The sequence below is a fragment of the Pleurodeles waltl genome, chromosome 9 (assembly GCF_031143425.1).
Source record: "Pleurodeles waltl isolate 20211129_DDA chromosome 9, aPleWal1.hap1.20221129, whole genome shotgun sequence".
NCBI lineage: Eukaryota > Metazoa > Chordata > Amphibia > Caudata > Salamandridae > Pleurodeles > Pleurodeles waltl.
Genome location: NC_090448.1, coordinates 968,864,899 through 968,891,211, shown reverse-complemented (window position 1 = coordinate 968,891,211; position 26,313 = coordinate 968,864,899). Strand labels below are relative to the sequence as shown.

Genomic DNA, 26,313 nt, shown 5'->3' with positions numbered 1-26,313 from the left:
TACTGGGAAGCGTGCCAGCTCCTATACAGGTCATCGCCATCCACAAACAAGAACTATGAGTATGAGTGCCAACCAGAAAGGATTTTAGAAACCAAGCATGGAAAACTAGGACTAGATAATGCGTTACACTGAGCGAAGAAAAGAACGTAAATGAGTCCAATAAAGTAAAAAAAAATTAACAGGAGTACTTAGTGCTAAATCATGCTTTCATGTCAACATTAAGGGGGTCATTACGACCTTGGCGGGCGGCATCAGCCGCCCGCCAAGATCTGACCACAATGCGGCCGCCAATGCGGCCGCACCCCCGCCGCGGCCATTTGGAGATCCCCGCTGGGCCGGCGGGCGGAAACCTGGTTTCCGCCCGCTGGCCCAGCAGGGATACCGGCTGCAACATAGGAGCCGGCGTTGTTGCGGCCGTGCGACGGGTGCAGTTGCACCCGTCGCGCTTTTCACTGTCTGCACAGCAGTGGCTGGAGAATGTTGTACAACTTCATCAAACCCAGGGGACTACATGCCTGTGCATTCAGTGACCTCTTACACAAAAGATTTGTCACTCAAAATGCATCGATACGATAGAACAGTCAACACAGTGTGGTCTTGCATACTTTAAGGAGCAATTCTCCAGAACACAAAAGTACTCCATTGTTAATAAAGTTGTATGAACTGGCATTGAGAGAAACTAAATATCCTGCTCCATTTATCAATAAATGTGCATTGAGGTATGCCAAAGATCTGGAATTGTCTTCAGTATGAAAAACCTCTTGACAGAATATGTCACTTAAATTCTAGATGTATCAGTGAAATGTACACACTTGATAAGAATATACAACACGCATATATTATGAAATATTACACTGTAGTACGCCCTGGGTGTCTAATGAAAACATGGCCTCTAGAGAACTCTATTACACTTCCACTGCAAAGGCAGGCAGTCATAAAGCTTTACAGCAATTTCTGCAATATTGCATTTCTCCAATAAAAGTAATTAAAAAGGAGTCACTGTTTATTGCTACAAAGCTCGGGAAATCGTAAACATAAATGTTTAATTACATATTCAAGGAGAATACAGGCTTTTTGTGTCTAGTAAAAATACGTGAAATATTGTAATTGTGGAGAAAACATAGTGAAGTATTGGTTCTGTGGGCCCCTCATGTCCAATGAACCGTTTTAGTTTGGCGCCCTGAGACTTGGGGTTAATGCAGAGGAGAAGTACTTTATGGGGAAGCTGACACTCATTCAACGATTGCACTTTAGAGGTTTGTTGTGATGCTCCCTTTGCCTTGGCTGAAGCAGACACAAGCACCACTTCGTTTAATGCACGAGGATATCTATGCTAATTTTAGCCAAGCGCCAATTTCATGACAGTTTCGGGTTGGATCATGTTGTATACGTCATCATGCCCAGAGTAAATAGAGACAGTTGGTTCTGTTGGAGCAACGACGATGATTTGTGTACAAATGCTCGTACAAATGCTTATTAACTGCATACAAAAGGTGTGAATCTCTTTAGAAAGGATTATGACATTGAAGTTTAATACTTAGGGGACAACATGCTGACATATGTAGGAACCTTGACACACCTCAACATGCTTCTCATGATGCACTGATACAGTGGAATAATCAACAGAATGTGATTAAGCAGGTGCGGAGGAGCCAATTACCAGAATGTAACTGTCCACCACCTTCAAGAAGTTCTTACCAGACCTGTAACATGACGGGATAGAATGACAAAGATTTTTGTAGCAAGCTGGCATTGTCATGTGTGGATGGGATGTTAATGTCATTTACTGAAAAAGCACATAGCCAAGCATGCATAGGAGGTTGATGGCTTGCAGAAGTGCTTGATACAGCCAAACTTGCATGGTCAGATTGAGCAAATAATCTTGCATCCTGATGGCACTCAAATATATACACTATTGCTTATGGTTGAAAGCCGTTGTAATGTGGGAAACACATGTGGAGATGCAGCATACATAGCATTAGACGTGAGCAATCATATTTTGTGGCATTGTTTGCTAGAGGTAAACGCATACACGGAAGGTGTCAAAAGATATTAAAAAAGGGAAAGATAACAAGTGGACACCAATCTGTCTTAACCTGAAGCCACTACACCCAAGACCGAATCACCACAGTCACTATAACATGGTATAATCATCTCCATTTCTAACTGTGCTTCACATTCACAAAACACATTCTATAACCATGTAGTGTACATATGCCATGAAGAAATCATCATATAACAAAACACCTCAGCCTGTTCCAATCGAATATGCTTCACTTGGTGTCCAGCTTTGTTTTTACTGCGAACACATGACCTAAAATGAAAGGTGGTAACAAACAGAGGTAGCCAAAGGCCAAGCGTTCTTGCAAAAGAAGAACTGGCAAAGTCCATATGTTTTATCTTTTGGACCTATTGGTTTTGCCAGTGCCTTATTAGTGGAACTATACAGCATCAGCAAGATGAAGTGCAGCAAAAAAAGATGGAAAGACGCAGCACACTGTGTGACAATGTGTGAATGTTTCATTACTCATGTGAGCCTACAAAATTACGGAAGCGCCACTTTTTTATTTACCAATAGGAGAAGGAATGATAAATAAAACAAAAACGTAAAAATAAGAAACATGAAAGTGCTTTGTTTTTTAAGGCAGAGGGGCGGGCATTACATTGCTGCTTGGTCCACATCTCCTCCAACCAAAAAAAATATATAAAATAATATATATTTTTTTAAAAGACGGTGGCGTAGGGAGCAACAGCGGAGCAGGGGAGGTGAAAAGCAGAACATGCGAAGTAGGGGAGAAGCACATGAGTGAGAAAGCAACACGGAGCATGAGGTGGGGAGGAGGTATGGAAACTAGAGAAGCAAGCAAAAAAGACATTTCGACACAAGAGAAATAGTACCACTGAGTGTGGGTGTTGAGTTTTTGGCAAGGAGTGGACACGTACATGAGGGAGAAAGGTGAAAATCTAATAGACGCTCATGAGTGCTTAAGCAAAAAGAGAAAAAAAAATAAAACATTCCCCAAAAGTGAATAGTGGAGGGATAGATGCCAGTCAATCTGAGAGATACTAAAGAGGCTATTGTTCCAGGGGAGGCAAAAACACAAGATGCACATGCTTTGACAAGAAAGACCATCGAATAGGAAGCAACAAAATGAAAGTGACCATAAAACTAACCAGTGGTTAGCAATTGGCAGGCTTTAATTCCCTGTACGTTCTTGGTAAGCCCACAATAGGTCTTGAGCTGTCTGGTGGGCAGAGAGAGCGGAAAACTTCCATCATCCACAAAAAAGCACATTGTAAGGAACCTGCCTGTGCCACAGATGTGTGGAACTTTCTTCATAAGCCAGGTTTCCAAAATGACCATTACATCCTAATATTACATGGATTTGTGGTGGCTTTATTAATACATTAATGAACATGTCCTAAGTGATGTGTAGAAGTGTCCATAGCAATGTTTAGACATGCGAATTCATAAAACGTGAATTTGCCCACAAAATAATTATTTACTTAGAAGTAAAATGACACCGCTGTGTTAGTATTTTACATGTGGAAAAAAGGTTGACTTTCCAGAGTGGAGGCGAGTGAAAAGTTTGGCGAGAACTTCACAAACACGCAATTTTGTTGGACTCCCACTACCTTTGCTGGTAGTTTCCATCCTGGAAATTGATAGGTCCTTTCTCTTGCTCCAAGTAGGAGTAAATCGAGGTGGGAAAGGTAAAATAAAATGGAAGATGTGAAGGAAAGAATTTCTCAATGGTGAAAATATTTTTCTCATTTAAAAAAACAGTGAAAAAACAAAACAGTAAAACATTTAACATTGGCAATGCAATTAAGCATCACATTTTCCTATTCAATGTTTCTGCATGTGAGTGCTCCTGGGAAGTTAAAACAGAGGAATCACGACAGGGGTCGTCTTGGAATTTGCTGTAAATTTCAGGACAGTATCATTGACATTCGCAAATGTGTATTTATTACAACTTGATTCTCACTGTATATTATTTACTCACCCCCTTAAGTCTCTTTGATATTTTCTTTTTCTTGCAAGGATTATTTCCTTTTTCTCACTCCCTCTTCTACCTCCTTGATCTCCCATCCGTTGCTCTCTTCCTCTCTGTGAGCTCTGCTTTTAAATTCTCTTGCAGAGTGTGAGAGGGAAGGCTTTTACATGAGCCTTCTTGTCTAATGTATTCTTGGCCTGTGTTTAACCCCCTACTGCTTTTATCTCCCTTTCAGTGGAGCTCATTTTGTTGCTAGTACTGTCTGCCTTCCTATGAGTCCTGCCTATTCTACAGGATTTTATCATGCACTAGCAGAAGAGGCATTGGCACAGACAACAGGTCTCTGCTGTTGGCTTTATCAGTACAGACCTATTGGCATTGCCAATGTTTTTTGACATTGCCATTCACCGTCTACAAAAACAACAAAAAATGACCATTGGAGATGCTGAGGAGCATTACAAAAACGCGCAATAGTAGACAGATTCTACACTATTCTCAGCGTACTTATGCAAATACTTTAAGCTTAACTATCTCTTGGCCTACAATCAGAGGCTAGATGCAAGAATGGAGAAGAAAAGGCCCTGGAGATTATTAGGGGTGATTCTGTCATAAACACAGATGCAAGGAAAGCAACCATCTTTAATGCATCTTGATCTCTCTCCAGCCTGTGCCTTTATGGACTATATCTTAGTGCGGAGGTGCAACAAATGGAGGCAGGTGTCCAGCATGGCCTAACATTGAATATTCTTTATTTCTTCACAGTCGAGTCTTGCAAGTAAGTGTTGGAACCGAGTACTCTTCAACACACAGTGTGACATGGTGTTCAACTGTGTTACTTTCTTTTGCCCCTTTTGTTTATTTCTACACTCCTGGCATACACTCAAGAACAAAATCGGTTTCGTTTCTAGATGTATGTTAATAATACTCAGATTTATATTTGACTGTACAATAGGCCATGAGGAGAGATAAAAACACTGTCTAGCTCACACACACATACAGTATAGTGGATGTGAGAAAACGTCTTCAGCCTGAATGAGAAGGGTCGAGGTAAATACTAGTTCCCTTGCAATTGGCCTGTCCCAAGCCTGGCCACACCATACAAAGCAAGAAATCTGGGGAACATATTGAACAAAGATCTTTCCTCGTTAGAACATAAATTCCAATGCATGATTTAAGATGCTGTTGCCTCCCACTCGAAAGATAACACATTTATCACAAATTTATCACCAGTCCTTCATTCATGTCTTCTTTTAGTAATGCACTTCAGATCAGTATATAATGTTCCAGCAACCTAACACGTGTCTTGTCAAACGGGTGTATCTCTGTGATTTCATTATCGCTATTTTGTGTGATATTATCACCTCCCGCAAGTTGGACGCAGTTCACTGAAGATTGTCCATTTGTGAAAGGCTTGTTCACTGTGTGCCTTAATACAGCATAAGCTTGGCATGCCCTTGCTTGCATCACACTACGCATGTGTGCATGCATCATGAAGCAAGCATGTGCACATAAGCCTGTTGTGGAAAGGATTGTCTTTAATAGGAAAACCCATTACAAGATTTCAGACGTGGGTATGCAAGCATTTGGCAAAAAGCATTGGCTAAGCCAACATCTCAACCTTTCATAACCACGACCTTTGGATTTGCCACTGCTTGTTCAATGTTTTCTTATATTATGCCGCCTGTCTCCCTCATGCTCTCGTTAGGGTATCCAGTACCGAGTACACAATGCTCAGCAGTCACTGCAAGCAGTTGCTTTGTATTGATCCTACGTGTTGGTAAATTGTATTCTGAGCAGAACATGAAACCTACAATTACCATGTGATTTTACTGTAATTGTATCTCGCACTTGCGCGTTACCTATAATTAGAATGCAAAGTTTGTCTTTAAAAGCAGCCTGTGGCGGCCTAGTGTGGGCTGCGTGTGTGAAGCTAAAGAGCAGAGGTGGAGGAGGGCTCTTAACCACAGATGTGGACTGTTCCAGTTCCAGCCTGCATGCCCCGGAGAGTGGAAGATTCTCTAGCACAACCTTTCATCGCTATCTTCTGGGCTCATCGTCTGTACAGTGGGTGCATGCACGCCCCTAACCAACGCTGGCAAGTCGTGGGCAAAAGAAATAGCTGCACAACTTTAAAAATACCACATTGTATGTGCTTTGTGTGCATTCAGAAACACTTGTTAACTACACCTTTTTCTTTTTTTCCTTTGACATTTTGTTAGACATTTTCGTGGTACATAAATAGAGCAATAAAAAAACAATAATAGAAAGAACAAAACGTTACAGATGGGAAGTAAACTATACAATTTTCCTAAATTAAACTAGGCAACTTAATCCTTGTGGTCTGTAAAGGACCACATACCTTGACTGGACGTTCGAAATCCAGCACAAGTGGTCAATACTAAAGTTTGTTGGTGTTGGACTGGAAAGAATTTTTTTGAAACTTGTTTTTTTTTTACAAATTATGTATTGTAAAGTGTCTGGCCATTCCCCACCGTGCAGGTAAGTTTTTACACTAGATTTGAAAGTAATTCAATTAATCATTCCATAATTTTGTAGCTAATAATTTTGTTGCTGATACTTTTTCAAGGCAAATTTTGGATGAAATAGTACGCGATTTACAGTATACCCATTGTGATACATAAAGGGAATGGCAAGACACACACTATCTCTCTTTTCATAAATGTAGTGTTCGGTAGGCTTATTAAAGCATCACTACTATCCTTATGTGTTAGGCAACATGATTGTGGAGAGAGGGCATACTCAACATGATTGTGGAGAGAGGGCATACTCAACATGATTGTGGAGAGAGGGCATACTCAACATGATTGTGGAGAGAGGGCATACTCAACATGATTGTGGAGAGAGGGCATACTCCGCAGAACACTCTTTCTTCTGGTCTGTTCGGCCCAGTGAGTACTTTCCTTGTTGAAGTCGCGCCTACAGTACAGACAACATTAGCAGTCTGTTTGCAAACAAATCATATTATTTTCAGAATAGCATTAGAGTGAGCATTGTATCCTCTTCTTGCTCATGATTTGATGGCTTTCTTGTCATCTCCGCTGCCTGCTTCTGATTCTGTTGCATTCCTCTTTATTGTGTTTGTCCAGCAAAAGATCATTTCTGTCTGATCAGGTTTTCATCCAATTATCTGTATCTTTCTCCTAGGGATGTTAGATGTCTACTCCTTCCCTGCCTCCCGTGCAATCTTTATTAAAAAAATTACCTTCCCCCCCAAACCCTCAGCTGCTTCCCTACCCCTCATGCACAAGCCAGTTGGTGGATGGCAACTTAAAATGTTTTTAAGATCATTGCAAGATGGGGCCTCACATACAAATGCTTGGAAATGTGCACAGAGGTGTGGCAGCCATCTTTAAATAATGCTTAAGGAAGATTGATTCAAAGATGGCTGCCATGCATGCCATGTATGTATAGCTTCTATCTTATATTGAATTTTGTTGCAGCACACTCAAAATCATTTAAACTAGGCTGCTGAACATGTGCACGCATGCACAGTGGCCATCATAGAATGATTTTTTCATTTTGCGTGGAATAAAATCATTCTACGAGGGCTGTTATGTCTGTGTGTGCATGTATGCCATCTATCTGAGGAAAAATCTGTTTTTGCAAAGTCAGTAAGTTTCACAGACGAGACCCATTGGCTTTATCATTCATATTATGAACCAGCAAGGATTTTGACTTCTAACCACGAAAAAAAACAAACCAGAGCTCTGTAGTTGATGCATTAGTGCACTGAGCCACCTGCTTGGATTATATCAACTACATATATCAACTACACTTCCCCCCCCAAAGTCCAAGCTTTTTACTATATTAACATTTTCCAGTGTTTTAAGGGCGGATCTTATTCATTGATATTGAAGGAATTTCCTGACAGTGAATACCCTGTACCCAATTAAAACAATCGTCCAAAGTGCAGTTGTAGGGGGAGGAGTATGGTTGAAATAATTTATAGGGCAGTATGCTGCAAAGTAAGCGACGTTCACATCTTGCTGTCCTTACCATGCACGACCATCATTCAATTGAGACATCTACAGAGCTCAGAGAATACACCGCTCTTCTGATTGGTAAATATACTAGTATTCCAGTACTTGACATGCCCGCCGATTTTTTATGAACAAACTAAAATTGCAAGAGCCACAGTGAGTTGAGGAAGAAAAAGGTAGCATCATATAACTAAAATATTTCGAGACAGCATGCCCCACAGTTAATTAAAATGACATATACTTAAATTTTGAGTTATAAGGAAACACAACAGTTGGCTCGCAGCCATATAATATTTTTGAGATATTATGGAACGGCCATTACACCCTAAATCAGCAGGTTGCATGGAGGGAGGGACTCAATTTCAATAAGGGATAATACAAGCTGTTTCTCAATGTGGGAATTAGGACGAGGCAACCAGAGAACAATTACTATGGTACCTGTTTCACCACTTTAACAGGAAAGGGTGCATTTCAACATTTTATAGAACTGATTTTTAAATTTTAAAAGGAAAACATTAAAATGCAGGCACTTTTACTTAATCTGGGACTGAGAGTCAAGAATTAAACTGCTAACAAGAGACAGCTGGAATGTATGTATAAATTGCTCTAAACAAGTTATCTGCTTCCTCATTTCAAAACATAAAAAATACCAGGAATGGAGGGATGACCACTTGTAGCCATAAACTATGTCTATTTGGTTTTTTAAGCCATTGTTGATCTTCCCACCCCATTCTATATCTGGGAGGAAGAGGAAAGGCTGATCAAATGGTCTGCTTCGATTGCTGCTGATCAGAGATCAGACTCAAGCACTCTGACACCCATCTCTAAGTTACCAGATCTGATTAAGAACCTACGAGAACACCAGAAGAGGGATATGAACCTACTCTTACCCACAGATAAATACACTTGTATGAAGTGAAGTAGTGATATATGATTTACTGTTGCACCAAGTCAGTACATGGGCAGCAGGGAAAGGGGTAAGGTCCATCCTCGAGTGCACGTGCCTCACCATTTCCCTTTTCTACTGGGTCTGCTGTGCCTTTGACTGCCTGCCCAAGGCAATCATTCCGCAGGTGTTCTCAACCTCATCACTTCTCCTGACCCTTGTAACATTAACCCAACAGCTCCACGCAGGAGGAAGAGAATGCCGACCACAGGGCTGATTATTGAAAGGAGGCTGAGGAGCAGCAAATGAGACTTGTTGGAGTGATGACTTCCCGCGTTCTTCTGGAGGGCTCCGGATGACACATCCAGTGCCAGAAGCACTTAATCTTGGACGTGGTGTGCGTGAGTGGGGGCAATCACATTCTCATGCACCTGCCGCAAGTGGGGGGCCCATCATTTCATCAGGATGCCTCCTCCTCCTCCTCTAGGGCTTGGCCCGCCATCTAATGCAGAATTGCTTCATTCCTCATGTGCAACTGTGAAACTCTCGTTCCCCCGAAGGAAGTGATCAATGTTCATTTAGTCATTCGATTAACAAAGCCTCACCAAAATGGCTTCCAAACACGAGACTATAGCTTTAACCTGTGATATTGACAAACGTGGAATGTACTTTACCTTTCATTGCGTTTCACTATAATGACCTGTTTTTTTTTCTGATGACATTCTTTTGCTCTGGAAATAAATTGTGGGATATTGTAGGAATTAAAGTCTGCAGATGTTTGTAGCTGCTTCATGAATTAACATATCCATCTGAATTCGTGAAAGCTCCACTTCTATTTTTGGAATTTTCATGGGGACCCTAATCTAAGGCACCAACCAAAAAAAACTATTGGAAGAAGAAGTACTGTAAAATGCCCCTACCATGTGTTCTTGAGGGGAGTCATTCTTCAACCTCCTCGTTATGTGGTTGCTGGCTGCTAATTATGATTTTTCAATTTTCAGAGTTCATTGTGGTTGTACCAGAGGTTAATGCCTACGGACTCCCCTGTAAAAGGTTCTGGATGTAGCCGGGATGTGAAAGTGTCTGAAGTGAAAATATTTATATTCCTATGTGCCTTGTGATCAATCATCACAATGTGAATGCAAGGCGGTGGCTGTGTGCTTATCAACACAGCAGGACACCTTCCACCACCGTCCACAATCTTCTTTCTCATTGTCTGTTGGAAATGCAAACAGTTTGATGTTCAAGTAACCTCGCTGAACAAAAGGCTGTGTAACGTGACTAGGAACACATACCTGAAGCATAGAATACTACATCTAAATAGTTTACAAAGTGCTGCCAAACTGGTATCTTTTCTAAAATGTTAATTTGTCTATATTTTCTTGTTAGGCATGCAATGTTGGGTGGTATATTTTGTTGCCTCACTGACAGATTGTGTTTGTTGATTTTTCGAGCGTTTAATTAGTGTTCATGTTCTTCTGGATACCGGATTGTTCTCCATGTTCTTTGGCTGCCTTACAGCGTCTGTTCAGATTTCGGTGTGGATAGTATTTTGCTTTTTGGTTGTCGGTAGCCAGTGCTTAATTTGAGCGCGTGGTTGCCATCTTCTTGGATATTGAAGATGTTTTTTGTGTGGATATTTCAATAGTTGTTCTTTTGGAATCTCATGCATCGGCTTTCATTATGGCCACCTGTAGAGAACACATCTTTTACACTGAGGCGACTGCCTGGGGAGAGAAAAACACCAGGAGTTGGAGATGCAAACCAGTCCCCAGATCCTGGCAGTGAGTGGAGTGTGCATGACAGTGAGAAGTGATTCTGTGTGTTCTGTCTTAGCTCAGATGAACTATGAATGCAGCTGCTATGTATAGACGTCTGAGCTTCCATGGTTTGCTGGACCTAACCATGGTTGATTACTTAGATCTTTAGGCGATAGTAGAGTAATGGAACCAGCTGCAGTATAACACAGATATTACGAAAGCCAACAAATATGACTGTTCATTAGAAGATAGGTTAAAAAGGAAAATAGCATATCCAATAGAAAAAAAAAAACAGGAAAGGAAAAATAAACATTTAGAGTGATATCAGCATGCTGTACTTCTAATAGCTCTGATCACAAAATTGTTAGCAAGAAAATATGAGGCTGCTTTATACTTCATTAGAAAGTGGACTAGTCTTACTCTATGCTCTCAGTTTTAGAAAGTAGCCCATTTGTATCTTGTTGCAGCCCCAGCAGTATTGATAGATAATTCTTTGCCCTCTGTGCTTGAGGTATCATCTCAATAGTGTCCCATGGGCGAGACTCGTGGTTGAGGTGTTTCTTGCTATTGCCATCTTTTCGATCCCCAGGGCTTTTGTAAAAAGATGCCCTGTGAAAGAAGATGTGTGTATAGCAGCTAGTGCAAGAAGATGTGTGTATAGCAGCTAGTGCAAGAATATGTGTGTGGAAGATGGTCCTGTGAAAGGAGCTGAGTGTGCAAAGATTGCCCAATTAAAGAAGAGGAATGTGTAAGTCCTGGCCAGGGAAAGGAGACAAGTGTGAATAGACTGTCTCCAGGGACTGTCCAGAGAAAGGAGAGAAGGTAAGGTTTGCCCCATAAAAGGAGATGAGTGTGTAAGAATATCTAGTAAAAGGAGATGAGTGTGTAAGAATATGTAGTAAAAGGAGATGTGCGTGTAAGAATATCTAGTAAAAGGAGATGTGCGTGTAAGAATATCTAGTGAAAGGAGATGAGTGTGTAAGAATATCTAGTGAAAGGAGATGTGCGTGTAAGAATATCTAGTGAAAGGAGATGAGTGTGTAAGATGGTCCTTTTGGAAGAAGATGAGTGTGGTAAAATGTCTAATGTAAGGAGATGAGTGTCTAAGCATTCCCTGTGAAAGGAGATGAGGGTGTAAGACGGTCCTTTGAAAGGAGCCGAATCGGGAAATAATTCAGTGACAGCTGTTTTAGTGTAAAAGGTCATTTATTAGGACAGGATTGCATAAATAACATAACCATTAACTTTCAAAGGTAACCATAACTTTAATAACGCCCTCCTATTAACATCTCCTCGCTCATCCTTCTTCTTCAAACCCTTATCTCGTTTCCATTCCCCTACGCACTCCCCTTTTCCTTTCATGCCCCATTTGGTTCGTGCGTACCCCCACTCAGAGCCTTCACCTGCTTGTTTATTCCCTAGAAGGGTGGCCAAGCCCGCATCTGACTCACCACCCTCCCCCATCTACTGCTCGCTCACCCCTGCAACCTGCCCTAACTGACAATTTCCCTCCCCTCCTTGCTATTCGACTCTAACTTCCGTCCCTCCAATCGCTCTTCCAATTGCCGGGTGGGTGGGAGGCCAAATTAAAACGCGCGATGTAAGCGCGGAAAAGAGGCCGGTCCCTCCACCCCCAACCCCTTTTATTTCCTCCCCCTAGACCCGCCCCCACTTACCTTTCCCAATCCCTGTCCCTCGCCGTCACTTCCTTTCCCGAATTGACCCGCGGGAAGACTAGAGCGTTGCTCTTGCTTCCCGCGGGCCCCTCCATCGGGAAATAATTCAGTGACAGCTGTTTTAGTGTAAAAGGTCATTTATTAGGACAGGATTGCATAAATAACATAACCATTAACTTTCAAAGGTAACCGTAACTTTAATAACGCCCTCCTATTAACATCTCCTCGCTCATCCTTCTTCTTCAAACCCTTATCTCGTTTCCATTCCCCTACGCACTCCCCTTTTCCTTTCATGCCCCATTTGGTTCGTGCGTACCCCCACTCAGAGCCTTCACCTGCTTGTTTATTCCCTAGAAGGGTGGCCAAGCCCGCATCTGACTCACCACCCTCCCCCATCTACTGCCAACCAGCACAAACCCATTTGGCGTTTTGCTGCCCCACCCCCCCAAAGGCCACGCTACTGCGACCCAGTACTTCTAATTTCTTGTTTGTAATCCACCAATTTTCTCCCCACAAATCTTCCACCAGCAGTCTCAGATTTGTCAGATATTATGCGTTTCCCATTGTGTACAGGTGAACACCATCGTTTCTGAACAGTGCCACCTCCTGCTCTGTAATGTTCTCGTGTTTCATTAATTTTTTGCCCTTGCGCCCAGCAAAACCTTTACTCCTTCGAGCCCGCTCCATGGCTCCATACTTAACTGCCCCTCTCCACCCTCTACGCGGAACAAATTCTGTCCACCCAAGTATGTACCATGCCATTTTTTGCTTGAGAATCTCCAAATCCCTCTGCACGTGTTGCAGTAACGTGAGTTCTGACAATTTCACAAGGCCATCCTCTCCCAAATGTATGATTAACAATTCCGCCACATCCCCAATTCCATAAATTAGCAGTGATGAAAGGAAGCAGGTTACCCCACCGCCTTCTGCTCTTTCCCCACCATAGCACCTCGTGCCGCCTGCTGGATAGTCCCAGGCCCCGACCATATATCTGTTTTCTCCACGAACTTCGCTGCCCAGTGGACAATGAATGGCCGACCAGCCATGTAACCATCTTGCTCTGTGATGGACCAAACGCATCTCCTGCAATGGAAAAATAACTGTAACCTGTGTTGTTTTTTTTTTTTTTTTTAACAGAACAAACCCCCCCCCCCTTCTAAAACCCCCTCCAACTGTATCGCCCCATCTTTCAGGGTCTTAACTTAAAGTTCACAACACCTTGATTGCTAGCGGACTCTCGCCTTGACCTTTTGCCCAGTCCCAACCCAAATGCGCTGCGGCCGTAGCTGCCCCAAACCTAAACTAAGGTGTGCCGAAAAAACCATGGCCCGGCAGCCCACACGACCCAACGCCATCCTCAACACTCGTAAGAGCTGAAAACTAGTGTGCTTGGACCTTGATCTGTGCACAAAAACCCCGGCTTCCTTGTTTGACAACCGTGAGGATTGACTGAAAGCTCCAAAAAACATCCACCCTGCCTAAGCGGAAAAATTGCTAACTCGTATTCATCTGCGCAACATACCGGCAATTCGTGTAACAAATCTAGTAACGACTCAAAAATTGGGTTCCCTGGCCGTTCTACCCCCCACCGCTCTAATTCTGCCCCAACCTTTTAACATTCTTCCCACAGATCCTTTCTTGCTGGGTCGTGATCAAAAACAATTGCCATAAAAAGGTCCACCTGCCAGTTTACCCCCAAATAGTGGCCGCTGATACCCTCTCTGAAACATGCACCGTACAAGAACTCAAAACTCCTGATGCTCTAACTGTTTGTCACTCTGCCCCCAAACTTTCCTGTAACCGCTCAAAAACTGAAAAAACTCCAACCAGGCCAGCCGGTAACTTCGCCGATTGGAGTCCGCTAAAAACATCACCACCCACCCGTGATCATCATACCCCCCATTCCCAATTGTCTGCCGGGACCGCTGTCTTGGTCCGCTCCGTTCCTGACGCCAGGTTGCTGAAACGCTGCCCCTGTGAAAGGGACAGGGAAACCGCAATCTTGTTGACAACTCCTGGTATATGGACAGCTTTAAAGATCACAATTCCGAGATAAGCCCTGCAACATGAATCGGCGCAACCAGCGCAAAAACCTTCACATCCCTCGCTTCCTGTCCGTTCCTCAATCCACGACAGCCATGTTGTTGGTTCTGAAGAAAACTGCCCTATATGCTAACTCGCGCCCCCATACTGCCATGGCCACCAGCAAGGAAAATAATTTCCAGAAAAGCAATGCTCCTCCTAAGTTGTCACCAAAATGCTGGCCTCGCCTCCGAGCACCATCTGCCATCCCCAAAAATCTCTAAAACCATGCGCTCCTGCCGCATCTGAAAATGTCTGCACCTGCCATACTGTCTCTTCTTCCCAGAACCACCTGGGTACCCCAATTAATTGTTTCAGAAATATTTCCCACCTTAACATCTTCCGAGTCCCCTTGACCCTCTTATTCTTTGGTGTGGCAAAACTGCGCCTGACATGCACGACCCTAATCACCTGCAAAAACATCCTCTCCCCTTTAACTGTCCTACAAGCAAGGTTAAGGTACCCCAACCGCTTCTGGGCTGTCTCGAATCGATTTTCCGTGCTTCCTATCACCGTGTCCAAGAAAAACAGCATCTCCGTTACTGTCTGTGCCGGTAATCTGTCCGTCATTATACTGGAGTCTTAAATCCCTACCCAGAAAGGTAAGAAACTATGAGGGGCCTTTGGTCTTTCTGGGTGCCAACGGCACTCCCATCTGCTGTGCCATATCCTGAAAACCTTCCAGAGCCGTCCGGCACTCCCCGCGAACCCTTCCTTCCTACAAAAGAAGTCATCCAAATAATGGGTCACCGCATAATGCCCACTACTCTTGACAAAGACCCACTGCATGAAGGTGCTAAAAGCTTCGAACAACGCGCATGAAATCGCGCTACCCCTGGGCAGGACCCTGTCCACATAGATTGCCCCTTCAAGCTGCATTCCCCAGCAATTCAAAAATCCCTTGTGTGTATCGGCAATAACCTGAAAGCTGATTGTATATTGCATTTTTCCAGTTCTGCCCCATGGCCGCACGCCCTGACCAATTTTACGGCATCATCCACATATGCATACACCAGTCTGGTATCTTCTGCTGCCATGAAATCGTTAACAGATGTGCCCTCCGGCCATGAGAGGTGATGTATCAACCTGATTTCACCCGGGGCCTTCTTCGGCACGACTCCCAGCGGGGATATCATCAAAATCTGACTTGGCCGCCCATAAAAAATGGGCCCGCAATTCTGCCCAATGACCGTTCCTTGTCCAGCTTTTCCTTACCACCTGTGGTAATTCCCTTGCAGACCGCACGTTGTCTGCCCAGTGTCTCACCCGTGAGCCGTGGTCACTGACCCTCAAACCTTCTTGAATCCCTTCTGCTAACTCAAAGCAGCTGCCCTATCCGTGTATATACGCAGCCCTGGTAAGATAAAGACTAACCTAACTGGCGTAGGCCCCCTTTTGGAGCAGATAGCGCCCTGTGTCCCTCCGCCTTTTGCCGCCCTCCATTGTACGGAGGGACTGGAGGTGAAAAACATTGAGTAACCTGATGACGGCCCCCGCACTTGGAGCAGTCCTGTTTCCTTTTTACAAGGATGTCTGGATCAGAAACCTTTGGTGAAAATCCCGCACGCTCCTGTCGTGTTAAATGTTGTTCTTTGTCTCCCCCCCCACCCCCCGGGGCTGGACGTGCCTGAAAAGGCTTATATACCACTGGTAACCCACTGGCCGTATGTGTCGCTACTGCGGATTGTGATGATGTCATCCCCTGCATCCATAATTCTGGGTCTACATCCCCCCCATGGCTTAATGATGTCCATGTATTTAAATAGCGCTATAGCCTATGTCAGGGTATTTCTCACAATAAATGCTTGCAAAATTAAAAATGCTGACGTCCATATTAATTGGCACCCTCGGCCTACGGGCCAACTCCTACTCTTCTTCCTTAGACCCTCCTTTGGCTTGTATGTCCTTATGAAAGAGTTTAAAAACGTCTACATAATCAGGTCTCCATATTCTTGCCTTCGCTTTTTCCGCTACGTGTGAGCACAATGGCATAGCCAGACCCATATAGGGTAGCCTCTTCTTGTGTCCTCCCCCTTCCTACTCTCCTGTGCCTGACTTCTCTCCTGCTATCTTGTCCCCGCCCTCGCCCTCAGTTGTAGCTCTGGCTCGCAGCAGTGTGTCAACTGTCGAAACTTCCCCCACCCCAACGGACTTGTAAGTTGAAATGACATCCCCTTTTCGCCGTCCCCCAAACCTACCACCATTGCCCTTTACCTCTTCCACGTGTGGTCGAAAGCCGCAAAAACTTTCCGGGCCCCTCGGCCCCGTGCTTGGTCCTGCCTTCTTTCCTGTGGACCCATGCTGTTGTCCCGCTCCTAAAAATAGAAACGGAGAGAGGGGTTGCGCCGCTCCTGCGTCCTCTTCCCCTCCCCCTTATGCTGTGTACCTCTGTTTCCCAGATCTCCCCCTTTTCCCATTCTTCCAGAAACCTATTCATAGTCCAGTTCTAGCACTTCCTATTCGCACACATCCGTTTGTCAAACACTCCCACTCATCCTCATGCATTTATTAGACATGTCATCTTGCCCCACATGGCGTCCGCCATTCTGTGTTGTCCCCGATCCTGCGAAGTAGAGAAGGCCGCCGAAGACCCCTCTAGCCCTTCTGACCAACGTGCCGGGGCCGTATTGCGCCCCGTTGGTATCGCCTTCTTTCTACCAACCTCTTGCGTTGGCATTGACCTTCCGCGCGCCACATGGCCGTATGCGCCACTGGCTCCCATCTTGCCATCTAAAACACTATCCTCCCCGACTTCCTGTCCCCTTCCGCTCGGGACCCGTACCCATCTGCCCCTTCCTCTGTCTTGGGGCATGGTTCCTACGTTGCCTGTACTGTCTGCTGGCCTCTCCGGCTGCCGGCCGCATGGCACGGACATGTCCGGGGCGGGGGTCCCTCCTACACTTGCCTGCCTGTGCCCCCTTGCTGCGGCCCACCGAGGGAGTGTTGATAAGGGATACGTGGCCTTTGCGTAACCTGCCGCCTCCCAGGGTCTTGACGTGGGGCCTGGACAAAGGGGAGGGGGCCTGTGAGCGCGTTAATTTTTCCCTGCGCAATAGCCTCCCTGTATAAAATTGTATCTATTACTTTTCATAATATATATATATATATATTTTTTTTTTTTGGGGGGTGGGGGGGGTGCCTGTATTGGCCCTAACTCGCTTAATTGGGCCCTGAAAGCCTGTGGCGAGGGCCCTACGCCTTAATGTGTGATCTCCCCCCACCTATTAATTATAGTTAACCAGCCTGTGCCTGAAAACATAATGCTCTAATTTAAACTTACCCTTGTCTACTTACTGATAATTTTTTTTTTTTTTTTTTTTTGAGAGCCCCCACGCGGTCGGAGCCAGGCAATCTGGACCGCCGCTGAATGAATTGAAAATGTTGGGCCCCCAGAAAAAAGGGGGAGGGGGCCTGCTGTCGGGGCCCCCAGGGGGCCGCAGTGGCTCAAAACAGCCACTTGCTACTGCGGTGGTGGAGCTGCGAATGCAGGCCTGCTGGCCAGCAAACGCGCGTCTTGTTCCTGAAATGGGGGGGGGGGGGGGGGGGGGCGCTCGAAAGGAGCGCATGGCCACCCCCAGTAATTGTGAAAGGGGGCCGCGCGGGCTGCAAGAGTGCCCCGGCCCCCTAGTATTAAAACCAAAGGACACCAAAACTCCCATATACCGCTTCCCTGCCCTAAACCCCAGCCTACCTGCACCACAAAACTCCCACTATGAAGGATCCCCAGGGACCGGCCACTCCAAATTAAAATGCGCGATGTAAGCGCGGAAAAGAGGCCGGTCCCTCCACCCCCAACCCCTTTTATTTCCTCCCCCTAGACCCGCCCCCACTTACCTTTCCCAATCCCTGTCCCTCGCCGTCACTTCCTTTCCCGAATTGACCCGCGGGAAGACTAGAGCGTTGCTCTTGCTTCCCGCGGGCCCCTCCATGTGGAAGATGCTCCTGTGAAATGAAATGAGTGTGTTAACCGGTCTAGTGAAATTAGACGAATGAGAGCATGTCCTGCGAAGGGAAATGACTGTGTAATGCTTAGTAAAAGGACATGAGTGTGTGAAAATGTGTCGTGAAAGAAGATGAGTGTAAGCATGTCCTGTGAAGTGAACTTAGTGTATAACGTTTAGTGAAAGTAGATGAGTGTGTAAAAATGTCTAGTGTAAAGAAATGAGAGTATTAAAATGTGTTGTGAAAGAAGATGAGTGCAAGCGTGCCCTGTGAAGTGAAATGAGTGCTTAAGAATGTCCCGTGAAAAGAGGGATATGTACGGGGAGATCCCGGTGCCAGAAGTGAAGGAATCGTCCTGTTGGCGCGCCGGGCAGGGACTCCCAGATCCCTACGCAGAATGACGGATGATTCATCGCTCTGGATATCTTCCTGTATCCTTCCGCGCGCCCCTCTCCTCCGCGGATAATGAGGGAGCCCCTAACGAGCTCCGCGAGACGCGCCGGGGCACGTCGGACGCACAGGCTCACACAGAGCTCCTGTTTGCATCAGGGCCTTTCATTCCCTTAATGGAGGCAGCCTGGGGCGGTGTCAGGACATGAATTCGGGGCCTGAAAGCTTTTCCGGTGGCTCCGACCCCGGATAATTGCACTGCCCGAGGCTGCTCCTGCTATTAACCGGTAGTCTGGGGCGCAGATCAGAAATATATTGGTTGAGACATCTGAGGAGGTCGGCCTCTTTCGGCTTAAGTGCTTCGTTTTCGGTGTCAGTTATGCATTCATATTTTGGTGCTAAAACCTCGGACCTGTTTATTATTGCAGGGGAATTACTCTATCCTTCATCCTGCTACAGATATGCCGGAACTGCTAACCACAGGACTCGGCATCTTTCAATTGTGTGCGTCTTGCGCGTCAGGCTCCCTGACTTGTGACTGAGTCTGATTGTTTACAGGCACATGTCGAAGAATCTTCAGCAATGCTTACTGGACAGTCTGCCTCAGTGATGCTGGAACTATTTAAAGAGTGGGGGGACAGGCAATAGTACATCACTGAAGTAGAAGAGACTGTGAATGGCAAATGTTCCATCCTCATTCGGCAGAAGAGTAGTACAGGTTATTATGCTGAGTGGTGCACGTTGCAGCATACTATCACAAATATATCACTAAAGCATGTTAGGATAGCATACCATCAATTACAGAGAGTACATTTTCCATTGAAATGGGACCAAAATGCACACTAACATCCAGGTTTACTTATAAAATTGCATAGAGCACAAACAAAATTTCAGTAAATATTTACTGAAAGAAATAGGGTTAATGGTTGAGGGGGGTGGACACCACAATCCTTGTCAGGGTGAAGTCCCAAGCAAACCCCAAATTAACCTGTGTTGAAACCTCTGGTAGCGTGGCACAGAGCAGTCAGGCTTAACTTAGAGTCAATGTGTAAATTATTTATGCAGCACTCCAGTAAGTAAGTGAAAACACAACACAAGAAGAATCCCACACCAAGTTAGAAAAAGAGAGTATATTTTAATAAATAAAACAAGACCAAAACAGCAAAAATGCAATCAGTAGAACTGGATGTATGCAATTTTAAAGATTTCAATGAATATAATGGTAAAAAGCACAAAGAGCCAACTGTGGATATCTGGTCACGCTAGACCTGGACAAAGTCAAAAGTTAAAGCTGACCATGATGACGGTTGGGCCTGCTACAGGGACTCAGTTAGACCTGTTGAGCACAATACCTTAATTGTGGATACGGAGAGATGCAAAGTCCCACGTAGAGGATGCGTCATGCAGCTGAGGCAATGTGCGGTCCAGGTGAGGAGATGTCACGCAGTGGCGGTTCCGTGGAGCTGCAATGGGCGATGCAGTGTACTTGCATCAAGATGCATTATGCTGTGGTGGTTCTGAGGAGCTGAGTTTGGCAATAAAATGTCTTTGCGTGGAGATATGTTGCAAAGTGGTAGTTCAGATGAGCTGCAATGGGCGATGTGGAGTCCTTGCGCAGGGAAGGCCATACAGCAGTGGCGATGTATCGGTTCCGCTGCACATTGCACCATGCAGCAGAGGAGATGTGTTGGTTGTGCTGGGCCCACAGATGGACTGACAGAGTACCTTCAGGCCCACTACCAAAGGTCCAGGACTGGGATGGCATCACTTGGCAGGGCAAGACTCACAGGTGACAGAGTCCAGATGCAGTGCACTAGAGACTAGCCGCTGAAGTTGCCCTGGTGGCCAAGGGCACAAGTTGCATGTCCTTCTCATCCAGGCAGGAGGGTAGCAGGTCAGTAATCCAGTAGGGCAGTAGTCCAACAGGGCAGCAGTCCTGCAGAGCGGCAGTCCTTCTAGCAGCAGAGCAGACCTTCTTTCTGGCTGTCTTCCACTTTTCAAGATGTTGGTGTCTGAGATCCAAAATATTTATACCTGGTGCCTTTTTTTAAGTGGGAGCAGCTTCTAGAGCGTTCCCTTTGAAGCACTCAGGTTTCCTGCTTCCCCTGCCCTGACTCTAGACTAACTACAGGTGGTATGCAGTTGTTCGTATGAAGACAGGGCACAGCCTAATTAGGTGTAAATGGGTCTATGCCCTGCTCCACCCTCCATCCTGACAGTGGCCCGCTATGTGCCAAGATTGTTGCAAAGTTCCAGTGTTCCTATACTGGCCCTGACTTCCTGGTTTGCTGAGATGGAGATCCTAGTGTGCAGAGGTGCTGGAATCGATGACTGTGCAGCACCGATGCAGAAACGAATACAGTGGAACCTCCTAACTCGCACCACAGAGGCCCCCACATGAAGTTTTTATGACGGTGTAGCACACATTTTTAGTGGGTCAGCTGGTAGTCTGTGCAGGGGACTAGGGTCTTTTGTTGTCACATCATGGCCCCAGATAGTGCTGAATGATTGGGGCAGTAGGGAATTGGAGGAGGTTTCATCTGGAAGCCATGCTGCAGGGGCTCTGGTGATGCAGTTTTCTTTTGCTTGGTCCTGCTTTATCCTGCGTTGCCATCTGAAATTTGAGTGGGAAAGCACTGATCCTAGCGGGGAGTGGATTGCCTCGGGGACAATGAGGATGCCACCCTCACAGTGTCTGCCCTATAGTGGTGTGCCTTTGCTGACCTACATGCGAGGAGTAGAGAAGCCTGTAGTCTGTGACGGGGATCCTGCCTCCATCCTATAGTGCTTAGAAGCGGCATCTGGCTGGCTGGTAGTTACTACACTGCTGGTATTTTAGCTGGAACCTAGCCATAGCAGAAAAGAAGAAATGAAAGGAGGACATTTTCAAGAGTCAAGTCTTGGTGTCAAAGATGAATCAGAAGGCATCTGGATGTGTTCTTCCCAGGGGATGCAGAACTGAATAAAGAGTTGAGGATATTACTGAGGTTATGATTGGCCTTCATGAGGCGTTTGTGCACAATGTGTTGGCAGTGAAGATAAGAAAAAATTAGGTTGAGTTCTTATGGAGCAAGGTGGTTAAACGGAACAGGAAATGACAGAGGCGGGGACAAATACAGAGACTCTGCAAAACAGTGTTCATGATGTGAAGGATTCTCATGATGACTTCATGGCATTTAGGAATTTTGTGGTTAGTAGTGTCTTGAAGTTGAAGCCCAGGGTCAGCACACTTCAAAACTAGTGGTGGGGTGTGCATATCCAAGTGCTTTGCGCCCCACTTTTAGCACCTGAAGATTTTCTTCCTGCTGCGATGAAGGCGATTCTAGGAGACCTTTTGGGCCTGACTGGTGATGAGACTCAGCCAGTGGTTCATAAAGCATCTAGACAGTCTAGTGACTGCTGAGGGAGGGAGACAGGAGGTGGAACTGTTATGATTGATCTAAACTCTGCTGACCTAACAGAGACTATACTGAAAACTGTCCATGCAAAGACGAAGGAGCAACAGTCACCCTCTTTACAAGCATTGAAGAAAGAGTTGCTAGAAGTTAAGGCTGCCTTGGTGGCCATGGGTGGCCATTCTTCAATGGAACTCCTTGTGTGACTGAGAGTGCTCCATCATGGGAAGAGGTTTGTGTTCACCCAGGCAGATGCTGCAAAAACTTTATTTGTAAAGATTAAGTGTTTGAGGGGTGAGGTAACAAATGCTCTAAGGGCTTTTTTCTAGGTTCATGCTTTGTGCTTCTTACTTCTGTATGGATGGCATACACTATTTGTGGGTATGATAAAAGTTGCTACTAATGCTTCATCAAGGTAGGAAAAGCTGGTGGAAGGATTTTGATATTTTCTTATAGGTTGTATTCCTTTCTTCCAGAGTAACCTCTGTACTTGATCTGCCTCATTCTGACCCTGGAGTGCCAAAGAATTACATGCTGAATCTTCTTATAGTGTTCTCATATGTTTGGCTTTATGTGAGATTATTACTGTTAAGTTGTGACTGTATTTCTAAGTCTGAAAACTTAGTAAAGTGGTTAAAAAAAAAAATAACACCAAGAAGTGTCTGAATTACACACGGGGCTTGTGTGGTTCTCTCTGGACTCCTGTTTCCTGCTGGAAATAACAAGTACTAACCAAAACTGCCATAAACAGATTATTATTGGTTCATGAGCCTCTTTGGGTTTATGTTTTGATAGTACAGTTGCCATACAGACCTGTTGCTAACAATATACACAGGCTGAGCCTTGTGCAACTCAGTTTTTAACCATCGGCTGCCTTCAACCTGCCTCTTTCAGCTATTGGCTTGGAATATTTATCTCTTGTCTAATGCTACTGGTTATTTGATAGTATGGCCCTCCCTGTTTACTCCTGCTGACTCTCTCACCCTGTCTAATTCTAATGTGCTAGCACATGCACATTAAACCTAGACCTTTTGCCTTTGCCAATGCTTGTTTTATTCAGTTATAAGCAGATGCCACTTTCACAGAATTTCATGGGAATTCACTTCTACATAGTGTGCAACAAACAAAATAGCTCTAGTATGGGTACTCTTTTCAGAGAAAAGCAGGAGTTGGAGTTGGGAATGTTGGTGTACGAACCTGTCAGAATAAGGATCCAAAGAGTTCCACCTATTATTTGGCGTTTTATAGATGTCATCCCATCACACCACCTTAGGATCTTATGACAGTTGCAAGTGAAACCGGCCAGCATTTTGGTGGCCTCAGCCTGTGTCTTCCATTCTGTCTCCTTAGGACCTCTTTTTTCCACGTATCCTTTCTGCATGAGGCCCTGCAATATGGCGTGGCTGTTGCCATGCCAGGCACCATGATAAATGTCTGCTGCTTTGGCTCACCTGAGCTCATCCATCATGACGTGGAACAGCACCGGCTGCTGCCTGCAACCCTTCCATTTTTAAACCAAAGTGGGGAGGGCAGAAGGCCCCTACCTTCCATACCGAAAGAGAGCGCTCATTAATTTTACCCAACTGTCCATAATTTCAAAATTGCTTTCTTAGCCCGTGGGCAATTCAATGCCGATAGTGCCCAAAGCGGCATGTTTACAGCTCCATGGAACACGGGGTCTAGCAATAGCTTATTAATTATGGGAGTTGTTCTGAACGCAGCCCCTAGCGAAGCAGCTACCTGCTGCGCGTCCGCCATTGCACCTGCCCGCCCTATTTTTCCTATAAACAATATTGGACGATATGTCCCTCATCTGCCGTCATTTTGTTTTTCACTCACCATACCATAGATGCCTGTGAGCAATTCCTAATTAAAACTTTACATGGGTTGCCGTGGGATGTTGTAATGCGTATTCTAATTTTACAAGACTGCCTAGATATTGAACTTTAAAATTGATATTTCTCTGCAGTGATTTCCCTGGTGATTCCTTGCAAATGCAGGTGTTTTTCCCTCTCTTTTTTTTGTTCTGGTTCCTTTGAGTTTATACTAGTGGTTCTGAGGGGGAGATCAGGCACTTAGCTTCAGGGAGGGGGGTCTGGGTTGTTACACCATCCCTAATAAATGTGTTTTATAGAACATAATTGGGACAGATATGTTCAGTTTGGTTACTGTGAGTTGTCTGTCGGATTTCACAAGGAATTGTTACATAAACACAAGCAGACACATACACTCTCTTCCTCTCTGCTTTGAAAGTCTTCAAAATGTTTATTATTTTACAAAATATTGTGTTTGTTTCACTCAGTAGCCTTGCCAGTCTGCATTGTCTCCCTTTCCACTGCCCCTTCTGCCCCTCTCATGTGCCCTGCTTGTCATTTAATATATTTTGACATTGCACACCAGCCGTGATTGTTGAAAAATCTGAAGCTCGTTTCCCCAAATCTTACTGACCAAGCTATGCCCCTGGGGGAGGACTTATCTTTTCTTTTGCCAGGACATGACTTGCCGAATGTTTTGGTCTCCCTGGCCAAAAATCGAATTTATAACTTATGTACACTATAGGGGAAGGAATATTTGCACACTTCGAGGCCAATACATCTCCTGAGTCTAAAGCTGTGTGTGTCTGTCCACATCGGAGGCGGTCCGCGTCTGCCACTGGTAGTCAGTTCTCAGACTAACGCAGTGTATTTGCACACTTCAGGAGCACTGAGGTCATTCCTGATAAATGATCCTGCACTGGGCCTAATACACGCATCAGAGGCATAGGACTTCAGCCTGTAATGTACGTTTTCCACCAACACCACAGACACGAACTTTCTCTGGCTAATACACTGTTTCCAGCACTGGATCTAATGCAAGGGACCAGCTCAGAGCTTGGATTTCCTTTGAAAAATATTCATTTAATCATAGACTAAGGCACTGTGACTGAATAGTTTAGGGTTAGTAAGCTTCTTTTACTGGTAGGCCATTTCCAGTACTTAAGCTAATGCAATTGGTTGCAAACCTAAGAGATGGGCTGTTCTCTCAGTAGAACATTTCCAGAACTGGACCTAATACTCTGTGCCTGCACATCTCAGCTGCAGGGAGCTTCTCTCAGCCACAGGCAGCTCTAATTCTCGTCTGTACACCCCAAAGTCAGTAAGCTTGTTTATCAAGAAGAAGAAATTCCCCGAATTAGAGCCAAATGCACCTCAGAGGCAGGGAGCTGCCTCAATAATAAGCCATTCCCGCTCTGGGTCTACTGCATGTGCTCTGGTCGTCTCAGAGGCAGGGAGCATCTCTCACTAATATACCATTTCTTTATTCTATGTTACGCTATTTGTGGATTGCACTATTGCCAGCGAGGGTATCCTGGTGATCTGCAGGTGCAGGGGCTTACCTCGCAGGTGTGAGCTAATCGGAGAGTCTGACCTTCAATTCTTGCGGAACTCAAGAAGAGATGAAGGGGGCTCTGAGTCATCTCTCACTATAAGTGCTTTCATAGCTCTGAGACATAATAACAGGATTGGGTCGTTGGTACTTTGAGGGGGCGGCACGCAGGGACGGGGGAATAAAAAAAAAAATGATTACCTATATTGGCGCCACTGCCGCTGCTGCCGCCACCAGCGCACCACTCCTCTGCTGCTGGCACAGGCTCCCAGCCTGCTCTGCGGCCAATCCTGACGCTGCTCAGAGCAGCGTCAGGATTGGCTGGGAGCGCCCAGCCAGTGCGTTCCCAGGCAGACTGGGAGGCTGTGCCTGCTCTCTCCAGCCCAACCCCATGTGCATGTGTGTTTGACCAGCTTCAGACGGTCAGCCAAACATACATGCACACTGAGGGCAGTGCTCTGTGCACTCCCCTCAATGGCTGTCATCCTCAATGCCCCATCCCTTTTACTACAAACTGATAATAAACCTAGGGCCATATTTATACTTTTTGATGCAAAACTGCGCTAACGCAGTTTTGCGTCAAAAACATTAGCGCCGGCTAACGCCATTCTGAAGCGCCATGCGGGCGCCGTATTTATTCAATGACGTTAGCCGGCGTTAGCCGCCGGCGCTGCCTGGTGTGCGTGAAAACAAATGACGTACACCAGGCAGCGCCGGTGTAGGGGGATATGGAGCTTGGGCGCCAAAAAATGGGGCAAGTCAGGCTGAGGCAAATTTTTCGCCTCAACCCGATTTGCGCCATTTTCTTCGACTCCCA

The 26,313-nt window shown here is 45.3% G+C and overlaps 1 protein-coding gene across 28 annotated transcripts in view; it reads left to right on the top strand.

The window, feature by feature from the left end:
* Positions 1–26,313, top strand: part of NRXN3 (neurexin 3) — a 1,990,994-nt gene that overhangs the window by 1,184,539 nt on the left and 780,142 nt on the right. The window lies entirely within an intron of this gene.